This window comes from Formica exsecta, unplaced genomic scaffold (assembly GCF_003651465.1).
Source record: "Formica exsecta isolate Colony F162 unplaced genomic scaffold, ASM365146v1 scaffold15, whole genome shotgun sequence".
NCBI lineage: Eukaryota > Metazoa > Arthropoda > Insecta > Hymenoptera > Formicidae > Formica > Formica exsecta.
This window is the reverse complement of record NW_021848825.1, coordinates 1,276,184-1,283,233: the sequence shown is the minus strand read 5'-3', so window position 1 is coordinate 1,283,233 and position 7,050 is coordinate 1,276,184. Positions and strand designations below refer to the sequence as shown.

General features: G+C 33.2%; 1 long non-coding RNA gene across 1 annotated transcript in view; it reads left to right on the top strand.

Annotated features, from left to right (window-relative positions):
* Positions 1–7,050, top strand: part of LOC115232787 — a 111,741-nt gene that overhangs the window by 6,335 nt on the left and 98,356 nt on the right. The gene's annotated exons all lie outside the window — the stretch shown is intronic.

The window sequence follows — 7,050 nt, the reverse complement described above, 5'->3', positions numbered from 1 at the left end:
TAATAATTTTTTATTTCAGATAAATATATAAAAGTTTTTAAAAGCTTTTAAAATTATTTTTCTGTTAGCAGTATTTCTCCCTTACTTCTCAAATCTTTAGCAAGTTTTTATCTATAAACGTCTCTAATAGATTTTATTTTTGATTGTTTTTTATCAATCATAATATCGGCTTTATTCAAATGGCAATTTGGTTTTTCCAAAACGTTATTTTTAATATTTTTGTTTAAGTAATACTTGAGTCATGCAAATTGCGTGTCCGCACGGCGCGGCGCTATCGCGCGCCTCACGTGACTATGTAAATCAGCTGTTCCCTGTCACATCGCACGATTCGCATGCCCGCGTGGCACAATCGCGCAAACACCTAACTGAGCAAACAACGTAAAAAAAAATGCGCAGACCGTATTTGTTCCTAAGATTTTCACTTTAAATTTTTGCACCAAACTTATATCGAACGAGTTCTAGACAGAAACGTTACGATTGACAAAGTGTAATTGCTATCCTAGCGACTCCAATAATTTTGGCTAATTTCCTCTGAGCCATTAAAGAGATCGGTAGATAATTATAAATTTTTGTTGAAATATTGTTTTTTGTATTTTAACTTATCTGTTTTTTGAACTCGTTAGCATTGCCTAAGATAACGATTTAATTTGGCTCAATTAAGAGCGTTTTAAAAATTTAATGGAAATATTATTCGCAATTTCTAAATCAATGAATTTATATGCTTATAATTTTATATACGTATACATGTGTGTATTTGTGCGCGTGCTAAAATAGATATTTATGATCTTGAGAGATAGAAAATTTAAAGTTATATATTAATTCTAACATACATGTATTTATTTTATTGCATCTAAAAATTTTTTGTAGTAAAAGTTATTTAAGGTGACAGAACAAAAGAATAAATAAATTCCTCGTGATAAGAACTTAGTCTTTATAATTATATTCTTCTATCGTGTCCGATATTTACGTATATATGTCGTTTGATAAACAATTTTTCATCACGAGAAAATGTAATTTGTGTAGTTTTGACGAACATAAAAATATCGATATCTCAGTCAGCATCGCAAAATTCAAAAATTATTTGCGTGATATCTTTCCGACATATCGACCGAAACGATCATTTCGCGTGAGCGTAATTTCGCGATGATAAAAAACGTTAACAGGAACGTCGCATTTCACCTGTAGGTTTCATTTTGTATATTCCGTTTAGCGTCATTCGTCGCGAGCTACATGATCGGAGAAAAAACGGATTATCTGGAAAATTTTTCTAGATTACATTAAATTTACATTAGAATATTTAATGTAAAAATACAACGAAAGACCAACTCTTATACTTTACATACATGTATATAAAGTTTCTTCATCTTTCTATGCGGAGATTTTTTTTATCAATTCAAAATCGTTTTTATAAAGTTCGGAAATTGTGAAGGTTGATGTAAAATCACGTATGTTTTAAAATAAGATTGATTACATATTACTCAATATTTATCAAAAATAGGTACATGTTTCTTTAATTCTATTTATACGAAAAATTGAGAATATTTATCCAATACTTAATATTTACATGAAGAGATGTTTAAATTTTTCTCTTTAATCTCTCACAAAAAAAAAAATTATGGAAGATATAAAAATACGTGTTGTATGCTTGGAAGTGTCATTAACTTACCTCTGAGCCTAAATTGAGCCTGAAGCCAATCCGATGCGATGCTTGCAAAGAAGTTGTACGACAAGTAATATTATTAAGTATTTTCAAAGATCGATTTATCTTATTTTTAAATATTTATAGAATGATAATTATAAATATACAAACTAATAAAATATATAACGCAAAAGTATATACGCGCGTACAAACTAAAGAATTGTAATTAAAAACTATTATGTAATTCTTCTAATCTATAATTATAAAAAATCTTGTTTTAAATCGTGAACAAAATATTTAATCATTTATTTTAAAATGATGCAAATAAAATGCTTTGCAAAATGTTGATATAAATTAATATAATTTGCTGGTTTTGAAAACAAAGAATCTCTGATACATATCACTGATCTCTGAACATGGTCTATTTATCAAACAGTAAAGCGATCAAATAACTCATAAGACCGGATCATAGGATTGGATAGAAAGTTTAGGCGATCAAAGTAATACCCTCAATTCAATTATTTTGTAATAATAAAATGTATTAAATAGATAGCGTTGGCAATACTTATCAAACTATATTTTACGTTTCCGTGTGTTATATGAGACTTCGACTCTGTATACTCCGTGTATACCGAGTGCGTTACTTTACGTAACAAAACAAAAGAAAAAATTATCGGGGAGAGGAAACGGTCGGCCGAGAATCTCGAAGAGAAAAAACCGGAAAAAAAGAACAAAACTAAAAAAATTCAAAACAAATAATCGACATTTCGCTATTCTTTCCCTTTTCGCGATCTCTCTTCGAAACGAACAGCGTTTTCCGACTCCTCTTCCCGTCACAATTCTTTTTCCAAGCCCGCGAGTCCTCTGACAACGAAAACCTAAACGCATTTCACGGTTATCATTGGTTGTGGTCCCATTGTGGATTAGACCGAAGTCGTTCGAGCATGCCCGTCTAAAGAAACGAATCTTTATCTTATATTTCGTAGAACTATTGATGATCGCCAATAGCCCTCGATTCTGTCAAAAAAAGCGTGTGTGTACGTTTAAAATCGAAAGGATAAAGAAGTCGAATGGCGAATCAAATGCGGACGCGTAAAATCCGCTTGATTTAAATAAACTGTTCAAATAAAGCTTAAAAAAGTAAGAACGAAGACGGCGATCGCAAATTCTACAAAACTACATTTATAGATTCGGACATAGGATCGAAAAAAATTTCCGGACTTCAATTGCACGGGTGAAACTCGAACGACTCCCGCCAGCCTATCAATTGGCTCCCATTGTATCGCATACATATATATTTCGATTGTCGCACAAATATATAATATATATTTAGTATATATCAACGAAGACACTTTTTTTCTTTCACAGCTGAATATCTTGCTCGCGAAAGAATACTTTTTCTTCACAAGCGAGGATAATTGGCCGTGTATCACATTTGAGGCGTTAAGTATACGCGAAAAGCTTTCGCTTTTTTTTCTCTGTTTTTTTTTTCACTTTCGCCGTGCCTCCCGTGCCAGCCTTTGGCCGAACAAAAAAACAGATTGTTAGCTGACGAAAGAAAATTGGAAAATGGACTTGGGAGCGTTACAAAGGAAGAAACGGGTCGCAAAAACGAGCGCAAACGCTTTCGTCCTGTATACGCGGAATATGTATTTGTGTGTGTGTGTATATATATGTTTATGCATATATGTGTATATATATATGTCGTGTGCAGGCGGGATATATTTCCTCTGAGAGCCAAGAGATCGACCTGTTTCACATTACATCGTAACGCGCATTACATATAGCGTGTATCTAATTTGTGTATGTGTGAAGAACGCAGTATAAAATATTGTATAAATATATAAATACTTGATTGAAAAAATAAATATATTAAATTAAAAAAGAGACATACACATAAGGTATATTATTTGTTATTAATCATTTATTATTAGATATTTATACGCAGAAATATTAGGTATTTGATATGCAGAGATATGCAGGTCAAGTCTATAACAGAAGGATAAACGCGAGGTTGGCTTGGTAAATATGGAGTCCCTTGTGATGCGTCCGAATTGAAACATAATTAACCCTTTGATTGTGATACGTAAAAAAACTGCTCTCTCAAAATTTCCAACAAACGAAACAAAAATGCGCTGGTACGATGTGTACGTACGACTGTTTGAATTCATTATTTCCGAATTAATTAATGTAAAATAATGATAAAATAAAAAATGAGGAATTATAATTACTTATAAGAGTTTAGTATTATTTATTACAGTTTTATTTGCTTTTATTAGAGAGAAAGTTCTCAATCTTATATATATATATATTTGTGTACACACTTTGCACCTATATGTAGATGTTCATAATCAAAGGGTTAAAAGTATTAATTGTTTTAACAAAATTTAAGACGGAGTTAGAACGGAGTGAGAATATATTGTGCGATTAATAAGTGAATTAATTTGAAAGAAAAAATTGAACTACATATATAAAAATATCACACAAATGCCGAAAGATAATCTGTGAACAATCCAAACATAACCCAAAATTAATTTTATCTGCAAAAAGATAAACTACCGAGATTATAAAAAGAAACTAAAAATTTTTTTTTTAGTCCTATCTTTTCCGTTAAACGATGCGATAAATCATTATCTTCATCGTATTTCACAAACAAAAAGATTATGAGAATCAGAAACATTCAAATTCAGAAAAGTCTTGAAAATAATAGCACATTTAACTTTTATAATAATTTTAATAAAGAAAAGGATATTATATGGAAATAAAATTTGTGTAAAAAAAAAATTATTTTTTAAGAGTCACTAATTACCTCGGTAATACCGATCTCAGTGAAAAAGAAAAAAAGAAAAAGAAATAAAAGTGCTCCATGCATCCAGTTTAATAAAAAAAAATCTCACAAGTCCAGCTAAAATTAAAGATCAGTCCATGGTAAGGAAATTCCAGAGATCGGTAGATTTCGTTCGATAATTAAGTAGAATCGAAATGTCATTAGATTTTCGGAACGCATTCTCAGGACTCCAAATGGGATGTCTTTAGCAATCGCTGCTGCTTCGGAAGGGAAATATCGGGACACCGTCGTCGCTTCCGGTGGCGACCTCGTCGATCGCGAAACGTACGTTCCTCTCGAGTTCGTATTTCGATTTCGCGACGGACGGCGTCGAAATTTTTTTTTTCTATGAAGAACTAACCGACGAAGGAATTCGCGTCGCGTACTTTTTTCCGTACCCTCTAGTCTTTTTACGAAATTCACGCATCTTGCGATTCGTCTCTGCATAAGGAGAGGGAATCTTTTATTATCCGCGTTTCTGTGTCAGTCTGTTTTTATTTCTTTCTTTCTCTTTGTTTCCAACGTCGCGCTGATTTTCAATCCGCTGCGATCGGAGAATTGAAGGTGTTATCTTAACAATGTTCAAATTGCATTTCCTGAATAAAAAAATTTGAATTGTATATATTTAAGGCTGAATGTGATCGCTTGATTGCAGAATGACTGATTTAAAATTCGGTCCTTTTTTTCTTTCTTAAGAATGTTGAGAATCTTTAGCGCTATAAATGTGTGATAAAAATACAGAGATGACAAATATCTCCGAGTATGAATGTCAGAACGAAATATATCTCTAGATAGATAGATTTGCTGTATGAAAATGCTTTAAATAGTTTATATTCTCCCTACGTTAATCTTGCATGTCGATATTTCTAAATGAGATCAAATGCAACTGTTACGATAACACTTTCAATTACAGAATAGCATTCATATTCCCATTAATGCATTAATAATATGAATGCGCATAAACTAATAATTTCGAGGTTCTATATATAGCATAAACTAAATATACAATTGATTATAAATAATGTACGAGTGGCGGTGGTCTTTTTCCGTTTCACGACGACGATGATAAGGGAATAATAGTTGCTGCTAGATAGGTATAACGATGATAAAATAATAATAGTAATAATAATATATTAATATGATCATAGCAATTAGAGCGTCATCGACGATTGACGTCACTCGCGTGATGATCCGATGCATAAGGTACATTTTAAGATAGGATAAGAGACACTCGCGTTTATTCGAATGAAGAAGAGAAAAAGCGGGAGTAAAAATGAGGGGCAAGACCGAACTATCGTTTAATATAACAATTTCGTGTGCGGCGCTGATTATGGAGTGGTTGGGCGGCGCTGATTACGAAAATACATGTTTCTCTACTCTACTTATTTTTTCGTACATACATATACATTTGCTGTCCAGACAAAACAGCACGCAAGCGCATATACTCAACCATACCGCTACTTTCCATTATTTTCCAGCTAGTTCTTTCTCCAATTATTTCTCTCTCTTTTTCTCTCCTTCCTTCAATATCATTCAATCTTCATTCTCTCCCGCCATTCTCACCGTGTAGCCTAATCACTGTAATATGGAAGACAATCGAAGTTTACAAAAGGCACCCACTTATGACTGTTAACGCACTGAAAACGAACGCTATTATATTTCTGAGTATATTTAAAGAGAAAACCTCTATCTATTCACTCTCTGGAGTCGCTCCTTATATAAATAATAAAAGAAAGGAAAGAAAAACGAAACGCGAGTTTACGTAATCGAGCGTGCTTTCAGTGCAAACTAAAGCGGGATTATTTGTTTACGATTGCAGACGGCCATAAGTTACATGGCCGGGAACGGTGCATCGACGATGCTGGAACTGGCGCTCTCCTTCGAAGGCGTGGACCCGAATCTGCCCGACAACGAGGGTAACACGCCGCTCCATTTTGCCGCCCAAGCCGGTGAGTGCGATCGATTATGACATGAATAATATCTAAATACGTGATACTCGTAATATTATGCGCCAGGCGCGTAACATGATCGATATATCGATGACTCGCTGAGAATTAATAATAATAATAATAATAATCATAAACTAAATCTATAACAAAGTTTGCTTTCAAGTATAAATTAAATGAAAATATTTCTTGTGTAAGCATAAGAAGAGTTTAGCACTTATATATATATACAGAATGATATCGATTTTTGAAAACCACGTCACTTACAGGCGCTTGCTTTCCTTTCTGTAATCATTAATTTCCATCGAAGCGACGCGGGGTCGGCGTTTTCCCGTCGAGATTCACGGCGAAATAAACTTTTCAAAATTCTGCAAACTCGTACTTGTGTTTCGAATGAGACGCAAACATCGAAAAAAATATCCCTTCGAGAAATCGCTCGGCCCGCGCGAGCATTCCGACTTCCGCCTCTCACGCTATTCTCTTTCTTTCCTCTCATTCGATCATTCATTCATCTTTTCTCTCTTTCTATCTATCTATCCCTCTCTCATTCTCTCTCTCTCTCTTTCTTATTCTCATACGTTCGCGCACCCACATATATTTTTTATAATAATATATTTTTTATAATAGTAAATATTTCT